This window comes from Dermacentor albipictus, chromosome 1, assembly GCF_038994185.2.
Source record: "Dermacentor albipictus isolate Rhodes 1998 colony chromosome 1, USDA_Dalb.pri_finalv2, whole genome shotgun sequence".
Taxonomy (NCBI): domain Eukaryota; kingdom Metazoa; phylum Arthropoda; class Arachnida; order Ixodida; family Ixodidae; genus Dermacentor; species Dermacentor albipictus.
The window spans coordinates 346,909,943-346,931,668 of record NC_091821.1 but is presented as its reverse complement, the minus strand read 5'-3'; the positions used below and the strand labels follow the sequence as shown (position 1 = coordinate 346,931,668).

General features: G+C 47.1%; 1 protein-coding gene and 1 long non-coding RNA gene across 6 annotated transcripts in view; one reads left to right on the top strand and one right to left on the bottom strand.

Annotated features, from left to right (window-relative positions):
• The window catches only part of LOC135920280 (uncharacterized), a 237,483-nt gene that overhangs the window by 83,981 nt on the left and 131,776 nt on the right, over nucleotides 1–21,726 (top strand). The gene's annotated exons all lie outside the window — the stretch shown is intronic.
• LOC135919775 (transcription factor Sp9-like) overlaps nucleotides 1–21,726 on the bottom strand; it is a 189,072-nt gene that overhangs the window by 74,375 nt on the left and 92,971 nt on the right. The window contains exon 1 of one of the 4 annotated variants that reach the window (XM_065453804.1): nucleotides 5,166–5,762. The exons of the other annotated variants lie outside the window; for them this stretch is intronic. The gene's annotated coding sequence lies outside the window, so the exon portion shown is untranslated. Of the gene's footprint in view, nucleotides 1–5,165; nucleotides 5,763–21,726 lie in introns of those variants that run through there. 4 annotated transcript variants of the gene reach the window in all.

Sequence of the window (21,726 nt, the reverse complement as noted above, 5' to 3'; positions counted from 1 at the left end):
CCCTCGTCGAAGTTCACGCTATCGTATGCACCACTAAATAGCGCACAAGCACGCAACCTGGAATGTGTAGGCATGCACGCGCCTTCTTGCATCCTCATAACCGTGGATGGCTATTCGCCACTGTTTTCAGCCGTATTGGCCCGTACATAGAGTTCTTTCTTATTGGTCGTTGATGCCTTTCTTTGGTGCTGAATGAAATAAAGCCACGTTCTCGCATATGCATGTCATCCGTATAGAAATAGCAGAACGGTTCACGTTTATTAGCTTTGGGAGTGCGTGTTGTGTGTAAGCATGATCTCACACGTCATTGCTTTACTCTGGAGCAACCTCAAAAAACCTATCCCGTTTACGTAAAAGTATTTTCTCTCTCTTTCTCTCTTGCATACGATCTTCTTCAACAAGAAAGAAAGACCTTTCTAAAGAAGAAAATGTGGGCAGAAGGGAGAAAGCGGCATCCTCCGTGCATAAACGCATTAAACTAGTTATACGTATTGCTTAATAATTTATTACATTCCTTATTACGCAGTTTCATTGCGTCTTTACAGCCGGACAACTTCCATTTACTTAGCAATCTCCACAAGCTTCCAAATATCCTGGTCAAAGCGCGCCGCGAGATACTGTTTGTTTCAAACCAACTCCTCAATTGACAGGATCTGTCGCTATTGGCCTTGTGGCAGCCCGTAACTCGTCTAGCACTTCGATGGTCACAAGGGGAAACATCACTGTCCCTCTATCTCACTACATAGGGCTTTGAAGCATCGAATGTTCTTCAGAGAGCTTATTCGCGGAAATCGGCGTAAGGTATTGTGATGAAAACTTTTGCCAGATGTACACCGGTATTCTGTGCATTCTCGTATGCATGAAGTGACCTCACGAAACGTGCATTCAACTTACCTTAACGCGCCGCGCCGCCGAGGATATATGCTTCACGCAGCGCGATTACAATATTGCTATCCCGACTGCATAACAAATCACTTTAAGAGCGCAGGTTGTAGTTACTGAAAGTAAAGCGACCATGCCGCGTCGTAAGTCGAAAATAGGGACTCACTGCGGTTCTGCAATGACAAGTCTCCCCAAGTGCTATGAAAGAAAGGCTAATAAAACATTAAAAGTTAATCAGAGAGCATTGCAAATTTGTGCGTAAGCAGCCTCCAGAAATATGCCACGAAGGTATTGTGCAAGGCAAAAGAATGCAAATACACACACACACACACACACACACACACACGCACAAACACACACACACACACGCACAAACACACACACACACACACACACACACACACACGCACGCACACACATACACACACAGAGAGAGAGAGGGAGAGAGACGCACGCACGTACCAAAAAACGAAAGAAAAAAAATTCCCGTGAGCAGACCGGAAGGTCAGTCGCATAGCCTGGCGCCATCTCTCGACAGGCGACAACGGTAAGAATCATCGTAAGATGGCTACGCCGTCTGTTGAGACGCAGCTCGAGCAGTCACCTCGAATGCATTAAACGTTCAAAGAATGTACATGGCACAATACGTCGTACGCATGGCGCAAATTGTTATGATCTCGTACGAGCGCAATACACTCTTAAGGAACAGTATGCAAATTCTGGACGCCATCTCTTCATTGACACTACGAACCGAATAGTTTGCCAGACTTATAAAAACGAGAAGGAACAACATTATGGAAATACCTGTGGAACGGTGCAATGACGAAACTGCCGTACGTGGACATTTGTGCTATGTGGCGTCAGTCAAAAAAAAGGGCAAAAATATCAAAGCTGCTCATTCACAACACAGCGTGACAGTATACATGGGCAGAGTTTTGGCAGCTTCCCGAGCCCTGTCGCAGAGTTCAGTTTATACATCTTTGATATCTTCCTACTCACTCTACTCGGGATGGCGATGGTGATAGCCTCGATGTTTTTCTACTTGCGATATTACTCGAAGTCGATTCCTAGCTGCCTTAAACATGTTCGTTTCGCTTTTCACTAACTTGGCAATCTCACCTTCCCCACCACTACACTGATATCGAACACTGTGGTCATTACAAGGGTTGAGAAATCGTCCGTGCACCGTCTCTTGCGTCACGGGGCCCTATAGATAGCGCTGATATATGCAAGAAAGCGACGTATTAGTGTACCTAGTAAGGTTCGACGCGTGTTACATTGTCCACTAATTGAAATAGCTTTCCTTCTCGTCTGCTTCCTTCAAAAGTCCCTTTCGTAGTTCATTTATTATCGCTAGTGCATGGTTAACGCTTACGAAATTGTAGGAATCTGGAAAGGATAGTAGGAGAAAACGTTTGCTAATCGCGGTTGTTTTCCAGTTTCTTTCGACTAATTATTAAGTGAACGCGATCGAGTGCCGGTTGTAACAATATCTTCACAGTGCCGTGCGACTGAATTTTTTTACTTGCAATAAGTTTCCCTGTTGCCGCAGCATTAAAAAAAAACAAGCAGAAGGAAGAAATAAAAAGAAAATGGAAGTAACTGCGCACTTCTTTTTGCTATTAATCTATTTTAGGGATAATAATCGCCAACGACGCAATATATGGATCGAGTGGGCACTTAGGCTTCTGAAGTTCAATATACAATTGACAATTTTCCTTTTTTATTTCTCTCTCATACTCTGTAATGCACGTTCCACGACCAACTCGCCTTAAAGAAAAAGAAATTTAAGATACGAGAAATCGGCTTGATGTGGCGAATTTCAACGTCGTCTCGAACATTACAAATAAATCAAACGAGAAATATGGGTCGCCGATAAAGAGCAAATATTCTATCACACGTCATGTGCGATTGGCAAGCGTCGCACTATGTTTTCTATATGAAAATCGAGACTTCCACATACACGCAGACAGAATTCCCATTCGTATTATGTGCGGCAAAGTTATTACTATACTTCTAGGGCAAGCTTCACCGCACAGCTATCGGTGTGCTTCCAGCGCGAACAACGGTTTTGTATGAGCCAGTTGGTTCATGGCTATCTGTAGCGCACATCCCAAATTTACAGGGAGGGCAGAAGTTGGGCGACATCGCACCTGGATGTGTCGTGTTGTGTCTTTTTTGTTGTATCTGTAAATTCAGGCTGCACGCTATTTATATACAGTGACCTCGAAGCCCTCTGCGGCATTCTCATAAACTACGCTTTATAACCCTTTTAAGCATATATACTCCCCAGATAAGCACTCTAAACGGAACAGAAAGAACTCGGTAGTCAATAAAGCGTTATATGTATCGAATAATAATAATGATAATAATATCAACAAAAACTGATCTAGTAGTCTGCATCACACCCACGTCGGCATTGCATGACTAGTGATGAAACTTTTTTCTTGCGCGTTCTACAATAGTTTCGCATATAACGTATATGCATCGGCTCCACGCATCCTGTTACCGCCGTGTTAATTAAGTGCCAGTTTACTTAAAAAGCAAGAAAAAATAAAGGGGCATGGGAGGGGGGGAGAGAGAGAGAGAGGAGGGGAGTCGTTAGCTAGGCCTGGTCATTGTCTATGCAAGCCGTTCTTTGTTCAGGTATATAGAACAAATAATACGAGGTCTGCAAAGCGTGTCGCGGAAATAGCTGCTTCAAGATCATCTATAGCAGCAGAAGAAAGTATCAGTGAAGACGAAACATTGCGGAAGCCAAAACGCACTGCACTGCTATTACTGACATGCTGAGCAACGGGAAGTAACCATTTCTGGAGCTTCTCAGTGCCGAACACTTTAGCCTTATTATGCCTGTTTGCTTACGGCTTATTATTATTATTTTTTTCCTCGGACATTTGGACAAGTAGAGAGGATGAGATTTTGGAAGGCAGCCACTACACTAAAGCGGCCGCCATTCACACGCGTAAGACACGCTCTGACGTCAACAGCGAGTTAAGGCTATCTCAGGTCGCGCACTTTCATCAATGCTATAGTAATTAACTGCTGTCTAGCGCGAATTATAGTACAAGAAAAATGACATAATGGATAGATGAAAGGACCCAACAACGGCTGGTGAACACTTCAGGTAAGCAGAACGAAGCATGCATAAAAATGATAAGTTTTATTTAAAGCACCATGTCTGAAGCTGTGCACGCCATCCATTTTCCAGAAAAACCTGCGCGAATCTCTGCTCCGCCATTTTCATTCCCTTATCCAGGTGAAGCTACATATATGAACGATACATATGATTGGACTTCGAAGAGTTCACACTGCCTGCTATATATAAGACATGCCCCTCGTGGAGCAATTAAATTTAAGGGATATATCAAACAGCTGAATGAAGACTACAGAGCAGATACCGCCTTCAACGATGGCATATTATAAAACTGACGCCATAATTTCCAAACTGAAAACCAAACATACGAAGTTGTTCTTGTATTTTGCACTTCGGAGGAAAAACCGTGACGGATGATGTTTTCCAAGACGCAATATGGGCATTGTTTCAACGCGCAACGGACAAAAGGAAGTGCTGAGGGCTGGCGAGGCTGAGCTATTGTTAGACTTTTTTTTTTCCCTGTTTTACGAGGAAGCGAATAATCAACAACAATTTCAGGATCTGCATCGTACATTTCTACTTGCCGCAAATACCTCCCGATTATCCGACCTTCATTCTTTTGTGTATTCACATTTGACGTCATGTACATGAACTTAAAACGTGACTCAAAAGAGAGACCAATGTCTAAATCGCAGGGTTAAGTACAATGACACGTAAGTGTAATATACGTTAAAGTTCCGACTCTGTATACTCTAAAGTCTACACAGTATTACTAGATAATTCTTATTTTTTTCTATGATTTCAAAACTTCGCTATCTCTCGACAAACATTAGCGGAAAAAGCTACTGTAATAAAACAGACCAGCTTTCTTTGTAACTTTGCAAACAAGTCGTCGACGAGGTAATGGAGAAATAATACGACAGCGGGCTTACGAAAACGCAAAAAATACGTTAAAACCAGCGACCTCGCGTTATACAACGTGAACGACAATCACGCTCGGAACATCTTTTCACGTGCATTAACAGCGCGAGCGGGTAATGTGAATCCAATATTTTCGTTGTTATAACAATAAAAGGCCAAACGCCGCAACTACAGCAAGTCATCGAAAAACCCAGGGCTGCCACGAAGCGCACGCCTTGTAACGTCGCGGTGCCTCCGAAACCCGCGCCTAGCACTCTCTTCTTACCTGGCGTGCCAAGTGAGCCATGGTCCACGCAGGCTTGTCGCCTGTCGCAATCCAAACCGGGAGAAGACCGGAAGAGATGATCACAGTGTCGGGTTTGGTGGGGGTGGCCGGCACAGCAAAAGAAAACGAAAGCGATGGTCGCTCAACGTTCGTGCACTCCCCGCTGAAGACGCCGACGCCGAGTTGTCGGATGGGAAGACGGCCTCCAGTCCATGTTGCAGTGTTGACGAAGCGAACAGGCAACGAAGATGCTCGCGCAGAACAACACCAAAAGCTCCCGCCCGCTAGCCCTTCGACAGACTCTCTCTACCGCCGGCACCGGCCTTGTTGCATCACTTGCCGACAACGTGAGCCTGTCGTGCCGGCACCGACATGGTCGTCGGTCGGTGAGATGGCCTAAGAGCGAGTACCGTCGAAGAGCTAGCTACTCGCGAACTCGTGTTACAAGGCGCGGCGGCTGCCCGCGCGACGAGCGCTCGCTTGGAGCGCGCGTGCCTGAAGTACGACGCACGCAGCAACGCCGGAGAATTCGGCGGCAGCGGCAGCAGCAGCGGCGGCGGCGGCGGCAGTCAAACGACCAACACCATAACAAGAGAGCACGGCACGCTGTTTGCCAACGCGGAGGGACCCCTCACACAATGAGATGTCGGCGCACGCACGCGTTGGCAGCGCCGGGGCGGAGCCTTGTGGGCGGGCGCCATCTTTGTGTTGTTGCTCTGTGTATTTTTTCCTTTTGTTTGACTAGCGGCGGCGGCTGCGTTCGGCCGTGCCCGCCCATCCTCGCATCGCAGGATCCGGGGAGGAGAAGAGATGAAAGCAAAAGAAAGAATGAAAGGAAGAAAGAAGAAAGAGTCGTGCGTGAAAGAAGCAGAAGTGCGAGAGCTAAACCGGAGAGAGAGAGCGTGCGGAGGGGTGAACCGACGGGTGCTGCAGCTCCCCTTTCCACCACCTATTTTGCCGGCCTCTAGTGGCGGTAACGGGAACCAATGGAGGGCGGGGTCGTTCAGCCCTCCTTCCTCGCCTCCCTCTTGACTCCCCGCTGGTGCAGCAGGGAAGAGAATAAATACACACACACGCGACACACGTACGCAAGGGCACGCACGCACGCACGCGAGCTCGGCGTCGTACGCTGCCTGTGAGCCAGGGGGAAAGCGAACAGCAAGGAGCACGCACGCAGATGTAGCGAATCGAGCTGTGTGCTGGCGAGAAAGTAAAAGCGAGGTGCTCGACAGAAAAGAAGCGGGAAAAAGAAAAACAGGATCGTGACGCAAGGAGGGGGACGGGGAGGAGTGGTGTGTCTGCAGGAGATGCGCGACGGCAGTCCGCGAGCCGCCGCTTTCGTAAACGAGGCAATTTAGCAGGAGTAATGTGCTAAAACGTGTGAGACAATGAAGAACTCCGGGGACGGAGGAAGAGGTGAAGTCTCCCGGAAGAGAAGGGCGGAGAAGCAAAATGTTCAGGAAAGGTGGCACGTCTTTCGATCGTCGTCGGCCATGACTCTCCGGGGCTCTCTTACGCCAGAACGACGGATAAAAAATGACCGAGAAATCCTGCTGCAAGCGAAAGTTGGGAATCTCTCGATTACTTTCTTTCCTCTCTTTGGTCTCGGTCGATTGAAGGTCGAGCGCCAAACATAATTATTGCTAGATTCGAACGCTAATCTCAGAGCCTTTGTATGGCGTTCACAGCGAACGATCAACTTTGCTTGCACTGTTCTTATACGCGGTTCGTACGACACATCGGCGTTTCACGGCCACAAGACACGAAACGAATGGTGGTTATCTCAGGCGGAAAAACCACAGTCATTAACCTTGTGCGCTTTGATAATGATGATGATGCGCCTTTAAAACATAACACGCACCTACAATGGGGTATGGGCGAAGAATAGATTGGGTGTACGCAAAGTTAATAGCTTACCAAAAATGAACTTAAAATTGCGAATAAGTGCATTGTGTAATTGAGAAGTGAGACCAGCGGTATTCTGCTTCTTTTTCTTTTTCCTCTCGTGTTTTGAGGACGATGGATTCTCGTTCGCGCTTCATACCCGTCTAACAAGCTTATTGGATCAATAATATCACCATGCGTGCTTCATTTCTCCTCCTCTCTTCTCCTGCTTCATTTTTCACAGAGTTGTTTGGATGCCCAAATGTAAACGATGATGTGGGAGAATTATCACGTGGAGGTGGTCGAAGAGGCATCTATTCTTCCCGGCAGACAGCATCGTGACCTATATTAGTACGATCACCTGGAGTAGCATGCCAGGCGAACAGCCAGGGTAACATCTCCGGCATATCAATAAAGCTTTATCTATCTATCTATCTATCTATCTATCTATCTATCTATCTATCTATCTATCTATCTATCTATCTATCTATCTATCTATCTATCTATCTATCTATCTATCTATCTATCTATCTATCTATCTATCTATCTATCTATCTATCTATCTATCTATCTATCTATCTATCTATCTATCTATCTATCTATCTATCTATCTATCTATCTATCTATCTATCTATCTATCTATCTATCTATCTATCTATCTATCTATCTATCTATCTATCTATCTATCTATCTATCTATTAGTACTACCAGTAACTAGTACGTTTGTTCTTAAATGACTAGCCTATAGCTGCACTACTCAGAACAGACCTCCGTCAGCAGATGTTGAAGATAGTCTGCGTCACATACTTCGTATACAGTGTGTCCCACGTAACTTGAGCTTAAAATTAACTTATATATAAAATACGCGTCGGAAGCGAATTCAACCGAACGCATACTATTCGCAATAGCCTATAATAGTAACTCAGACTTTTTTTTCCTCATAACTCACCAATTAATTAAGTTTAATTATCCAACTTTTTGATTATTGGCTGAGGACCCCAAGTTTGATACGCAGATTTGTAGGGCGCCTTCAGAAACCACCGATCGAATTGTTTCCTTTAGGATACGTCTCACGTAGTCCTCTTTCCCAGGTTGCAAAGAAAGCCCGCGAAATATGAAAAAAGCCACGTGACGGAGCGCTTGCACAGTGGTATCGTGCTGCTCTCAAGCGTGCGTTCAGTGAAAAGGGTCGGCTCCCGTGGGATTGCGACGAAAAGGCATGCTGCTGGCCGAGCGCTGCCGATGAGATAAAGAACGTCCTGCCGCTTCCTCGTCGCCAGGTATACGATGCAGCCGACCTCGTTCACCGAACGCACGCCTGAGAGCAGCACGATACCACTGCGCAAGCGCTCCGTCACGTGGCTTTTTTAATATTTCGCGGGCTTTCTTTGCAACCCTGAAAAAAGGACTACGTGAGACGTATCGCGAAGAAAACAACTCGATCGGTGGTTTATGAAGGTGCTCTACAAACCTGCGTCTCATATACACGGGGTACTCAGCCAACAATTAAACCGTTGGGAAAAAAACTTCATTAATGAATGAGCTGTGGGGAAAGAAATGTCTGAGTTACTATAGGCTACTGCGAATAGTATGCGTTCGGTTTAATTCGCTTCCGACGCGCCTTTCGTTTTTAAATTCTTGGCTCAAGTTATGTGGGACACCATACAGCAAGAACAGGAGGTGGCATAGGTCTTGTCTTGGCTAGAGGTACATAACAATTGAAAGCGCTGAAATATGTATGATACTTTAACATTCACCATCCCCTGATTGCCGCCATGGCAATCAGGGAATGGTACAAACGATATAATAGAAGTTTAATAAGTGTATGCGTTTGCGTTGTGAGTTCAACGCTGTGTTTGTGAGTGTGAGCATTAACTTAGACAACCATCGTGAGATGAGTTCTGCCAGAATGATCGTTTTTTTTTTCACATTTACAAATAACTAACAAGCAGGCTCTCAGACTCAGTAAAATTAGATTGTTTCCAAGGGCTTGATATTACGTCAGAAGCCACATAAACTCTGAGGGGAACGTCAAACCTGCATATAAAGCTGAGCGTGAAGTTGGTCGAACAGATAAAAACTATATCAGAAATTGCCCAAAAAATATACTCTGTAGGCTTGAAAGAGTCAGTATATACATACTGCGCCTCAAGAATAGCATGCGCTGTAAAATCTTACAGCGCCTATTGTAATAACGAGGTCTTTGGGCATCGCATGCGCGTCCACGCATGTGCTGTGACAAAAAACTGTCAGCATCATGTCGTTATGGTAACGACGAAACAAAGTAAAATGATATGCAGTATGGAAAAGAACGAACCACGTATATTCCGAGATGTCGCCACAGAAGTCGCCATCATCCTTCACGCTACCATTTTCGCTGCTATGTATAAGGGTAAACATTACCTTTACATGTTTTCTGATTCGTTTATCTGTCTCCATTTTTTTTTCTTTTCCTTACTTATCTTTTTTCGGGTATGGGGGTAGGGGAGTGGACGTGACGTGAATCTTACGTATAGCGATAGACTATGCATAAGCGCGACACCTACACGGTCTAGCGACTACGCGAGCTATATAAGGTCCACGCCACCTCGGCAACAACGATGTAACAGGGCAACCGCGCGCATCATAAAGATTCGCACACGCTCAAGTGTTCGTGGAAAACAAAAAAAACAAAATAAAAAAAGAAGAAGAACGAAGAGCTACAACCCCATGAAGCATGAGTGATGGACGCCGCCGGGCGTTCGAACATGCGTCACCGAAGCAACCCGAGTCCGCACGCAAGAGGCATGTCGTGGCAAACATGCACGCATGACACGGTGAGCCTCCGGCACTGTACTTCGGCACTGTATGCAACACGACCGTCAACGTTAACCTAATGACCTGAAGTAGCAGCGCGGGGGTTAATTTAATTACCGGACGGGTAATTGCTGTCGGCAGCCACGCCCAGTCGCCTGAAACGGCAACATAAACAACGGCAGGAACATCAACCACGCAGAAGCGGAAGCGGCAACAAAGAAAAAAATGAAAAGAAAACGTGTTTCGAAGGTCGCAACATGCAGCAAACAGCGCGTGGCTCGTATCTCCATTCTTTTTTCTGGAGCGTGCTTAAAGTTACGTGCATTAATTGCGCATAAAGAAAAAAGAGAAAGGTGCATTAATAATCAGAACCGAAGTTGCAGGGCACGTTGGGGCCCGCATCTGCTATATTCGAAGTTCGTTTCTTTACTCCAGCTACCTTTTAGACGGAGTGATTCTGCCCCGGGCTCACTCGAACCGTTCTCGGGAACGCGCTGACGCGCCAGCGATGCGGGCGATCACGCCATGCATGGGTCCAGCAAGGAGAACGCTTGCGTACGCTTTGCAACACGACGCGCCGAAGCGAGCGAGCGCGTCTCTCGGCTTCCCTGCAGGGTTCCCGCGGAAGAAGCATGCACTCCGTAACCCTGTCCGGGCAGCCGCTGGCACAAGCACGCGGCGCCGGGATTTGAGAGAGAGAGGGGGTTCGACGGCCGAGCAGTGGTGTCAAATTCGAGGCTATTAATAATCGCCTCGTTTGTTGCGGAGTCACGCTATGCACACTCACGCGTGGACGCCACCCGATCGCAGGCCCACGTCCTCGGTAACGGCAAAAAAAAAAAAAAAAAAAATACGAACAACAAAAAGACGAAACTCAACGACGTCTCCTCCAGTTTATTTTCTTTTCTTAGTGTTTTGTGCACGTGTTCTTTTATATATACTGAGCATATTAGTCTCGCTGTCAGCGCCGCGACGGCAACATCTATCTTTTTTTCTGATGTTGTTCCTGTATACGCATGTATACGTGACAGTTTGGCAGCGCGCGCGCACGCAAGCGCTTCGCACGCACAGCCATTGCCCGGAGGAGTGAAGTTGGCGGCTGCGCGTCGTCTCATGCTCGCTGCGTTTGCAAGCTCGTTTTAATACAGCGGCGGCATGCAGAAGCCAGGTAGCTTGGTTCACATTGTTTAGTTCAAGTTTCAGGCCGTGTCGGGGCTATTAATAGCTTGATTAATGTGCGCAGCTGAGTTCAAAGCAGGCAGGATGACACCGCCTTCTTTAGGACGGGAACAAAGGACGTGCTATACAAGTGCTTTTAAGCCCATGTTTCGCCAAAAAGTTGTTTTGAAAGCGTGTCGGTTATGACCAAACCAGGCGGTTAGCTGACTACGGCTGAAACTGCGTCGTGGCAAAGAAGAAAGTCTCTCACTGCGTGTGAAAATGTGGCCGCTATCTCAAGGCGAGAAAATTTGTCTACAACGCGCCCAGCTTTGCATCTTGCCTCCCGTCAGGCATGCTCAAAGGCGCAGGTACTGAATCAATGTAATTGTAATTGATTAACGTGTAATTGCAGATGCAGCTTACTTTAGGCAAGAAGAAGGTGGCAGTACTTGTACTTAGTGCCATTTTACAGGTGTTTTATTTCGACATCCATGTAGTTCTCTTTCTGACTTGAGTTACTTCTGCCCCTTTCGTATTACTCACGTGGTCCACGCGTAATTTTCGACTACAACCGCAGAAACGTTGCCGCTGAGACGTTTAAATGTTTTTTAAAAAAGAACCTCACGTCAACGGATAGTAATGGCTTTTTTTTTAAATCACTGACTTTGTTTGCGTATGTACGCAGGGACATTTCTTCGCCTTTATTCTGACATCCCTTATTCAACATCTTACCAGCAAAGTTAGCTTCGCCGCAGTACACCAAGACATGCTAAAAAGCCATCGCTACGGAGCCCGGCAGACGGTCAGTGCCCTCGGAACCGAGTGAGACGTCGCGTCTTTCGCCACGGAGCGTCACTCTTACGTCAGCGCACGTCGACGTCTCGCGCCTGCCGTATTAATCACTCTGACACGGCTCGGCTTTCTTGATTGTCGCGTCAGGCTCCGAAGTCACCAGGTGAGGGGAACTGACGACCATGGCTGATGCGACTGTCCCCTACGTTTTCTCGAGTCAACCCAACTGCGTGAAGGTCATTGCCAACCGAGAAGTGCGGCCGTTTTACTTAAAGCATTTCTGCCAAGGTTCTTTTCTTTTTTCTACATCTTCATTTTTAAACCTGAAGCTTGCTAGCCCCGCATTGTAAGGACATACACAGGAGTTGTATGGTGGTCCTTTAGGGCGTGAATATGCAAAAGTGACTCTATGACACAATTGAGAGTAACTTAAAAACAGAAGAAATGCGTACTAATATCCTGCATTTATTGTGCTCCTATGAGCTGCCATGTAATTATAAAGCAAACTATCAGGTATGGCCCATTTTACTCCCTCCAATAAGTAGTGTCTCATTTTACCAATGGTCAGCTGCGGTACTCAAATGTATGCAAACGATGGTAAGTTGAAAATGCAGCGTACTCCGTATATCTACCCCCCCCCCCCCTCCCAGTTTCCTTCTCTTTCTTTCTCGTTTTTTTTTCTTTTCTTTTTTTCTTTAAGGGGTGTGGGAGGGTGGTCACGTCCAGGAACGCCATAACGGGTTATGAGGGACGCCATAGTGGAAGAGCAATAATTTAGCCCACATGGAGTTCGTTAACATTCATCCAAAGCACAGCATACGTTTTCTTTTTCTTTTTGCAATCCGTCCCCATGGTCATGGGGACAATCGAGCCCGCGACCTCGTGCTGAGCAGCGCCACGCCATAGCCACTAATGGGGCACCGGGGTGGGTATTCTCATTATTACCAACGCTCACCGATTCCTAAACATCTCAAGCATTTCCACGACTTCACAGAGAAAAATATGAACACCTTGTAGAAGAAGAAAAAAAATATTAGAACAGGAAGTCTTCATCTAAATTGTTCCCATTTCTCCTAAGCCCTAAAAGTATGTCTCCTCACATGCGCACAGGTTCCAACTATAGTTGAGCTTTCTCGCTCGAATGCTTCGTTGCTCCTTCTTTCATATCTTTTACAGCGCTGTTTCAGAGAGGAAGATGACGGTTTTAAAGACCTGCACGCACTACCCGCACGAACGCCCGCACGCATGCATCGCGTACGTCCATGTAACGCGCACGGCTTCTGAAATTCCGTGCAGAAGATACGCGAGTGACCCCGCAGCGGCCCGCCTATGCAGAGGGAGCGCGTGCATCCACCTCAGGCCGGACGATAAACCCTGGCGAGCACCTTGCGTGCGCAAGCCGTGCATCGGCGCGCTGTCGCGAATCGGTTCTCTCCGAGTCGGCCGACGAGCGAACACAACCCGAGAAACGACCGTGGCGCCGTGATCCGTCTCGAAGGGGAGGCCGCTGCCTGCGCCAGTCAAACTGTCACTCACCCGAGTCGACGACCATGCGTCGATCGCCGTTGAGACGCGGCCGAGGGAGGGAAAGCGAGTGGCGGCAAAGGGTAGAGAGAGAGGCTGCATGCAGGAGGACCTTTGGCCCCCAGCGTCCCTCCGCATTCTCGTTGCGTGCCTCTAGGCCTGCGACTTGCGAAGTAGCTTTATCGCCGCTCTTCTCTCTCTTCTTTTTTTTTTCTGCTCTTCTCGACAATTTTTGCCAGGCCGAACGGGTTACGCTGCGCGTTGAACGCTCATAACCTTTGAGTATCGGCATATTCCTCTAAGAAGAGTTCTCGTTTTAGCTTGCTTTCTATTTTTCTTTCCCTCTTACTGAGAATTACCAATTACTCTTCATAGAGGATGTATTTTGTCCACCTACACCAAATTTTAAAGATTACCTGTAGGAGGTACCACAATGCTAGCCCTTGATGTAAATTACTCGATGAGGCAGCCATTACATCTACGAGAAATCGATATGATTAATTGAATACTACCGTATATTTACGCTAGCTAACTGTTTAATTACTTTTCGGCACATATTTCAGTCTACGAATTACAGCCCGTGAGTTCGCGAGGCCGATGCACCTGGAATGAATTCTCAGGACAGCACCAATTTCGAGATATTAATTCTGAGTGTCCGACGCAATTCATTGATCAGCGTTCTTGTTAGTTTATTAAAAAAAGTGTTCTTTTATGTACTGAATCACAAAAGTAACTGGAACACGGATACATTTCGTCGGACACTATGAAAAATAATATCTCGAAACTGGTGCAGTCCAGAATTCGTGTCATGTCGACACGCCTTGAGACCTCGCCGGCCATAATTCGCAGAATAACATATGTGTTGTAAAATAATTAATTAAAATGTAATTAACGTAGCTATGCTAATTAATCGATTAAGCATTTTGATTTCTCGTAGAAGTACTGGGCGCTTCATCCAGTTATTTAGATCAAGGGTTAAAAACGTGCTGTCTGCCGCAGGCAATTTTTAAGAATTTTGTACAGCTAAAGAAAACATTAAAAGCCTTTTATTTACTATGTCACTACACCAGTACAATTTGTAATTCTCCCGCCATCCTTTCGACGCCTCTCCGTCTCTTCCTTCTTACTGACATTTGTAAGATAGTCCTGTCTTTTATGCTTCTAAATAGCGTGCAAATGAGTGTGCGAAAAAGCTTATTGCTCGTCGATACACAAAACGCGCGTTCCACAAAGTGCCGCGGATAAGCCCTTTATTTTCGAATCTAGCGCATCGCATGATATTGCTCGCAAGGAAAGCCAGATGAAAAGACGCGCGGAGGAATTGCACGTCTCGCTTGACCCGCGATATACACTCGAGCGATATATACATTGAAGACGCCGAAGAAACCGGTCGCGCGATCCGACGTCGGCACTGACAGCATCGCACTCTTTTCCGCGGGTCTCTGAAAGCGTCTCCAAAGGGGCTGCAACAGTCTCATCCACCCACTCTTCCCGAAGAGTCGCAGCTAACAACAATAATCACGTGCCAGAAGCCGCACAGGAAGGGGTGGGCGAGATGGGGGGAGGGGGTTAAGGGGGTGTGATGTACACACCCCCTTCACTGAGTTGCAGGCGAGGTGCAAGGCGCGCGCGGCTACGAGCCAAGCCAAGCGAAGGCGCTCGAAGGAAACTCGAAGGGTTCCTGCGAACCCTTCATCGCTTAAACCTCTGAAAAAGAAAAGAGTCGAGAGCTCGCCCGAAACTTCTCGCTGGCACTGATCACAACGGACGTTGCGATTCCAGTTCGTATATATGTGCGCCGAGCGCCACAGTGCGTATCCGGTTTCTTTCTGGTCGGGTTCTTGCCCCGTGCTTCGTATAGACCACGCTATACATATTTCCGGGACCGTTATCATCTTACACACGAACGCGGCGATGAAACTGACAACAATGGCACCACTCAGAGATCCAGCGGACGCCCGGAACGCTGTGCAAAGGTGCGCGTAAAAAAAGAAAAAAAAATATTTTTTCCTTTTGCTCTTGCTTTCCTTCTCTTTCTTTTTTCTTTCTTCCCGATTTATTTTCTCTCACCTTTATATTGTTCGTAAAGGAAGGAAGCAGGTTCGCCTGTGGCGCGTCCCCCAAAAGGTATACGGTGCCAAGCATCGGCACCCCACGGGCTAGGTTGCTGCGAAGAAGCATAACGCACAATCTTCGCCACTTCATCCGTCCGCACTCTGCGTTCTCGCCGTAATACGCAGCTCGGACATTTCTATGTTATTTCTCCTCACAGCCTCTCATTTGTTCGGCGTATAGTTCACTTCCGCGTACGTCTATGCCGTACGCAGGTGGATCGTTGAAATAGCGAGTCTCTCTCTCCTGCGTATACGAATGCTACACACGAACTGCAAGTAATATTCGGGGATACGTGTATCCGCTGGCGGTTTGCGGTTGATAATCGAAGTGCAAGAACACAGCTATTTCCTGTGGGCGTTCCACTTTTGCGTCCCACGTACACGCGAAGAAACTTCCTCTTGCCCTGTTCTGCTGTTCTGACTTTTGGTGTGCGCGGCTATAAACCCGAGGGCGATGCATGTCAGCAAGACAGCAAACCGCTCGGGTGACCGGGGCTGCTCGTATTACTGCCTTTTCTAGCTCCCTCCCCCTTTCCCCTTCCCCAGTGTAGGGTAGCCAACTGGGCTCAGACTTAGTTAACATCCCTGCCTTTCACTCATAATTTGCGCTCGCTCTCTCCCTCTCTCTCTAGCTCACTTTTCTTCTTTGTTTATTTTTTCCTTTAAGGATCAACAAGTTCACAAGAGCGTCGCAGACAACGATATATGCATAAGGTATATACATGCGGAGCAGCTGCGTACCCGTGACTCGCCGATGCTCTTTTTGTCATCGAAAAACGACGAAGCTTCATCGCGACCCATCGTGATAGCTTAGCAGATAGCTTTGTGTAGCGTGCTGCCGCTAAGTGCGAGGTCACGAGTTAAGGTGCCAGCAGCTGCGACCAAATTTAAATAGGGGCTAAATGCAGAAACGCTCGCGGTCCTTTTGATTTAGGTGCCCGTGAAAAAGCCCCAGGTGGCCCTGGGTCTCTTTAATGTAGAGCTCTCGATCCTCTAGGATCGTATAGCCCAGTTTTGCTTTGAGACGTTGAACCCCGTGTATCAAACAGTTGATCATGCTTAAACTCACGCATGCACTCGCAGGTAGTAAGCGTACAGAAAATTTTCGCGTAGAATGTACCTTTCACTGCAGAAGCGGTACGTGACTGCTCTTGCTAAATTTAGACATTATACGTCCATAAATAAAGGCAACAGATCGCAGCTTAACAGTTCAAATAGGCTCACAAATACGATTAGTCAAAAATAAACACGTAAATTTATGTAACTTACAGAGGCACTCTGACATGCAGTTATAGACGCCGTTCAGTGTGATTGTATGCATAATGCAAAGACGCTTTAACTTCCTATGATTGATGCCCGAGTGGCTGTAGAAGTAAACTGCATAACGCTTCTTTCTCAACAAAAAAGATGGTGGAGTTTTTTTCTTCTTATATAAGAAGCGCTAAAATACGATGCAGCAAAGTATAGGAGCAAGCCTGGTGAACATGTCACGCTAAAAAACGCGGGATACAATGGAATAGAAGCGCGGATACACAAGCTGTCGTATCGCCTCCATTTTGACCTTTGAATTATTTTTGATTTTTTTCCGTGTCCATGACTGAGAACCAAGTGATCCAGAGTATGCAACAATCATGCGTGATGTCTAATAAAAACTAAACAGAAAGTCAATTGAAGGCAAGGAGAAGTCAACAAAAAGGTAACAAAAATTGTGTAACGATTTTTTGTAGGGGCTAGCAATCGACGATAGAAAAGCAAGTCGGCTAGCTTTAAGAAAATTGCGAGACTTAACGCACACCAAAAGTTCACAGTGGGTTATGATCCGATGTCGTACAGTGAAGGGCACATAATTAAATTTGATCACCAGGGATTCTAAGATTAAATCTTCGCATAGAATTTTAAGTACACGAGCGCTTTCGCCTTTCGCCTTCATAAATATACGGTCGCTGCGGCAGGTAGTCGAACCCGCCTCTTCGTTCTCAGCACCCGAGTGCCATAGTGACTGAGCCATCACGACAGGCAGTCGACTAGCTTCATCAATGAAGAAATCTTTCTGCGAACTGAATGCCGTAGATCTTTCCGGCGGCGCAAAGAAAGAATCAGCAGCGAAAATGAGCAGCACGAAAAAAACGGAGCAACAACGAAAAACAAAGAAGGCGGTCAGGCTTTTTACTTAAGACTGAAGAGTTAACTACAGCTCTGTCAAAGACAAATACCGATTTATGAAACCACCCCAGTCGCGTACGTCTATAGTCGGGGCAGGCGAAGACAAGCTGTCCGGGTCAGAGGCCAAGTGCTCGCATTTTAGTTTTTACTACCGAGAAAACGCACGCACACACGCACGCACACACGCACGCACACACACTCGCACGTACAAAGAATGGGCGGCGAGAGATGAGCAATTCTCCCCAGCTATATAGGAGCCAAACGGCGGAACCTGCAAAGGTCGCGCGCGCCAAAAAGGATCCGAGGGAGCTAGTTCATTCTGGGAGCAGGTTCCGGGTCGACGCGAAAAACAAATTTTTCTTCGCGGGAACACCGAATAAAGAACACAAGACGCGGCTGTCTAAGGTCACAGCGCCTCAGAAAGCGCCGCTACAACGGCAGTAATTAGCTTCTCTCTCACGAGAATACCCCCCACCCTCCCCTTACACACCGTGCACCCCCTTTTTTTTGCTCCTCTAACACCCAGCAGCGATCCCCCCCCCCCTCCTTCCACTCCTACCTTTTAGAAGGAAAGAAGACACCAAGACAGAAAACACCCGCCTTCTAGTTAAACCATGATTTTTAAAATTTTTTCTTCCTCGTTACTTTCTTTCGTCCTCGTCCTTTCTTCACTCGCTCCCCTTCCTTGCGTGTAGTTTGGCCCAGAGTTCGAGTCCACTCTTTCTTTCTCGAGTCTTGGTGCGTGCGCGGTTGCTCTCCGGCTCTCCCCGTGTGCACCTATATGCAGCAGCTGGCCGTGCCGTGCGCTGTTGTGCCTTACAATGACTAATGAACCGAACTGCTGTCAAACGGCGGGCCAGGAGAAAACCGCTTTCTGGGGCGCGCGCGAACGCGGTGCCCGGCAGCCCTCCGCGCACGCAGCTCACAAGGGGAGAACAAAAGCGGGAGGACCGAGAATGACGGGAAAACTGATGCCGCCCGGTGAGGAGCAGGCCGTCTTCTGCAGGGTTTTGGCGCGGCTCTGTAGCTTGGCGTATTGCTCGCTACTCGGAACTCGTGCATGTTCTCTCTCGTGCCGCGTATACCTGTGAGGTGCGCGCGGAGACGTATACAAGGCCCCGTTTCTGCGAAAAGCTCAGATTAATTATTGTTTTTTTTCTTTAGGTTCTCCTCTCGCCCTGTGGGGGACGGAAGGAAGATGAAGCCATTTTGCAGTTCCGTTTCCCGTCTAGTAAGGGAACACTTGAGAAAATTATTTGTTCACGTTCCGCTGACACCTAAGGTGTACCCACTGTGGTTGCTTAGTGCCTATATGGCGTTACGCTTCCAAGCAGGAGGTCGCGGGATCGAATCCAGGCCATGGCGACTGCACTTCGATGGGGTCGAAATGCAGAAACGCCCGTGCACCGGACCCATGCACCGTTAAAGAAACCCAGTTGGTCAAAATTAATCAGGAGTCCCTCACTACTGCGTGCCTTATAATCAGATCATGGTTTTGACACGTAACACCCTAGGATTTAGGCCCAAACAATGAAACGTTCCTTTCCTTCGAGCGCTTCCTAACCTTACGTGAGGCCTCCTTACAGCGAAGGACCGATGAAGGAAGCAAGCATACTCTGAAAGTTCCCTTCACCCGTCTTCACGTAAGGAGCCGTTGCCGCCACGCCTGGGTTCGAGATTATCTCTTAAAAGCTTTAGGCGAACACCCGAACACCACTATTCAATAAAAAAGGTTGTATCGTCGCACAATCTTTAAGTTGATGAGCTAATATAGAGAAGCGTGGACGCTTTTTTTCTAATTTTGTTTACTAAACCTAAAGAAGTAGCGCATTACAGTGCAAAACTTGATGTGCTCCAGCAACGCTGGCACGCCGGCGTCGTGCAACGCCTAGCAACGCTTCCATGCCGCACGCGTGACTGAAACGAACGTGCCTGGCGAAACGTACCGTGCTCGCACTTCTCCGAAGGTGGGCGACAGCGCGCATGCGCAAGCAAACGTCACGTGGTTAAGCAGTGAGGCGAAGCGCTCGTTCAGGGCCAGGAGCGGCGTAAGGACCCATGAAGGTAGCTTGGCCCAAACAATAAAACGTTCCTTTCCTTCGAGCGCTTCCTAACCTTACGTGAGGCCTCCTTACAGCGAAGGACCGATGGAGGAAGCAAGCGTACTCTGAAAGCTCCCTTCACCCGTCCTCACCTAAGGAGCGGTTGCCGCGTGCCTGGGTTCGAGATTATTTCTTCAAATCTTTCCGCGAACACCATTATTCCATTAAAAATGTTGTATCGTCGCACAATCTTTAAATTGAATAGCTAATATAGAGAAACGTGGACGCTTTCTTCTAGTTTTGTTTACTAAAGTTAAAAAATAGTTGAGCATTACAGTGCAAAACTTGATGTGCTCCAGCAACGCTAGCACACCGGCGTCTTGCAACGCCTAGCAACGCCTAGCAATGCTTTCATGCCGCACGCGTGACTGAAACGAACATGCCTGGCAAGACGTACCGTGCTCGCGCTTCTCCGCAGGTGGGCGACAGTGCGCATGCGCAAGCGAATGCCACGTGGTTAAGCAGTGAGGTGAAGCGCTCGTTCAGGGCCAGGAGCGGCGTGAGGACGCATGAAGGTAGCTTTGGAGCTACCTTACGCTGAGGAAGCACCAAGGAAGCCTTCACCGAGGGCCCCTCAGTAAGGAAGCTTTCAGAGTGACATAAGGTAGCCTCACCGCAATGAAGGCTTCCTTAGTGAGGTAAAGGAAGATTTCATTGTTTGGCTGCTTATGCTGAGGAAGCACCAAGGAAGCCTTCACCGAGGGCGCCTCAGTTAGGAAGCTTTCAAAGTGACATAAGGTGGCCTCACCGCAATGAAGGCTTCCTTACTGAGGAAAGGAGGGTTTCATTGTTTGGCCCTTATATTATATCGTTACCTAAGATGTCCGAGAAGATGGGATATCGTACGTTGTTAAGCTCAGAATTTGGCTATAACAACCCTCCCATGGGCCGAAAAAAAAAAAATCGAATTGCTGCGTGGTCATGCCTCTCGGCCATGACCATGCAGCTTTCCTTTACTATGTACGACGCATTTAGAGCCGTGTCCTGCCGGTTTCGAGTGGGCGAATTTTAGCGACCTACGCGCTTGGAAACGAGCATCCGTGCGCAGTGTCTTGTCAGGCGGCAGAGCGCGAAATACAGCCCCAGGTTAGACCTCGTTTTGTAAGCAGTGTCGGTTAACTCCGTGGTATGCTGGGGAAAGGAACCGCATAATAGCGTAATCCGAGCAATGAGAAGGTCGGTATCGGTGATTCTCCCCACGCACTATTTGCTACAGAGCCGTAGTGCGTACGTCTTGTCCTCTTGTTGTTATGATAAATACTTGCTACGTAGCCGTTGAGCTCAGTATCCCACACTTTAATCGAACGTAGGGCAATTGTATACAGCCGGCCGAGCTGAATACATGTAAAAAGATAATTCGTTTATCTCGGCAACAACTGCACCAATTTTGATGAGGTTTGCTGTATTTAAAAGAAAAACTTAAGAATCTAATGACTGTTTGTTTCGAATTTCCGATTTAGATCGTCCATCTTTTATTAAGAATTGGCAAATACCGCAACTTTCCAGAAAACGAGATTATCAGGTTTACAGCTCTGTAACTCAGCAATGAAAAATGATATTACAATTCTATGAATTGCATCTGATATTACATATAAAACGGACAAAAATTATATGTTACACATGAATCAGGAAAGAAATGGTAATATTAAAATGCAGCTTTTGCTGAACTCTTACACACGACGTAACGAATTCACGTAAGATATAAATTTGCATATCGAATTTGTCCACTTTGAGTGATCTAATGGATGCCGTTTACAGAACAGCGATACATGTGCTTGACGCAGAGCTAATAATTTGTAAACTTCGTGCTTCTATATTTCACGAACTTCCCAATATTAGAAAATTATTTTAACAGTATTCAGATCCTAAATCGAAATTCTGCTTCCAACAGCCATTAGAATTTAAATTTCTCTCTCATCTGCAACAAACTTCATTAAAATCTGTCCCGGGGTTATCTCAGAAAAGCGTTTCTGCGTTTTACATGTATGTGAATAGGCCGCGTCGGAGTTGGGCCCGAGCTAAAGC